This window comes from Mus pahari, chromosome 2 (assembly GCF_900095145.1).
Source record: "Mus pahari chromosome 2, PAHARI_EIJ_v1.1, whole genome shotgun sequence".
Classification (NCBI taxonomy): domain Eukaryota; kingdom Metazoa; phylum Chordata; class Mammalia; order Rodentia; family Muridae; genus Mus; species Mus pahari.
In genome coordinates this window covers 160,531,374-160,532,952 of record NC_034591.1, presented here as the reverse complement: position 1 = coordinate 160,532,952, position 1,579 = coordinate 160,531,374, and positions in this window count along the sequence as shown.

Here is a 1,579-nt window from a genome sequence, read left to right as displayed (position 1 = left end):
AGACAGACAGACAGACAGACAGACAGACAGACAGACATCTACTCTGACAGAGATGTACATATACAGACACACAAAGAGAGGTTTTGAACACTACTGGGTATTTGAAACGAAGGGCTCTCAGCTCTCACTTCTGGCCCTTCACTCCGACCTGCCTGCATTTCAATCTCCTCTTTCTAGCTTCACACTCAGGGCTCTGGTTCTGGCTTCCTCCCATGTCTTCTGCAGATTCGCTATTATCTGGTTCATCACAGGACTTGGTCCTTGCTCCCTGTCTCTTGTGGGCTCTGTATTCACATTTCTCAGCCAGAGAGCCCACTACTTTATGGTTAAGTGGCTTTCTGCCTCTCTCGGGCACTGGAAAGAGAAAAGACTCAGACAGCAATCCTAGAGCACACGTGGAGGATCCATACACTTGCCCCCAGGACTGGGTGAGGTCAGGAAGACCTATGAGATCCAAAGTTGCAAACTACCTGATAGAAAAATGAGTAAATATCCAAGCAGCATGAAATGGTTCTCAAATTCCACAATTATGGCACCACAGGTCAAAGAACTAAGGAAATATCATAGCAAAGATTAGAATTCAAGGACCTATTATTGGTGGGAATATGGAAGAGATGAGTATATAATTACTTCAATTAATGAAGGCAAAAATACCACTGTTTTGTCAGTTAAAAGTATAGGCCTAAGGAGATAGCTCAGGGAGTTTCATACCAGTCTTTATTCACACACACACACACACACACACACACACACACACACACACAGGTGGTTTTCAGAAGCTAGTAACATCAAATGATATTCAGAGAGGGAGGGATACTGGCCTGACTTAGGATTTCGATTCTCAATTCTGTATGGCTTTGAGGGCGCCAGCGCTTTGCTTACCCTCTTTCTTCAGCTGCACAATGGATACTCTGAATTGCCAACTTGATTGGACTATAAAACATTTAAGCCACCGCTCTCTGAGAGTGTTTTCAGAGAGGGTCAGCCGAGATGGGAAGACGAGCCCCTAAGTTGAGAGCTAGGATTCCATGGGCAAGGGTCCCAGAGGGAAACGGTTGGGGAGGAGAAAGCCATGAGCGCCTCAGAGTTCTCACTTCTTCAGGACTGTGGGTGCAATGTCGCCATCCACCCCGTGCTGTCATGCCTGCTCTGTCCTGACTCTCTCAATCACAGGCCTAAATAAGCCCACCTCCTTGTGTTACTTCTTGTTCATGTAAGTAATATAAAAAAACCATCAGGTTCATGGGGAAACTCCAGTAACTACAAATAGAATATTAAAACACATGCAAGAGAAATAGGGTGCTTAAAAGTTGGTTTGGGGCCAGGCTGCTGTTGGGAGAACTCCTTGAGGCCATTTTGGATTGACATTACACTTCCCTATTTTGACACCTCTGCTTCCAGAAACATCTCTGGTTGACTGTTTGTCTCTTTGTCTGTCAGTCTTGTCCTCCGGGAGCCCTTTCACTCCATGGTGAACCCAATCTTTTTCTGTGAAGTCCCTTTATCTATTGCCGATGTCATTTTATTTTTTTTTAAAAAAACTTCACAAAATCCACTAATAATGGGTTCGGACCTCATG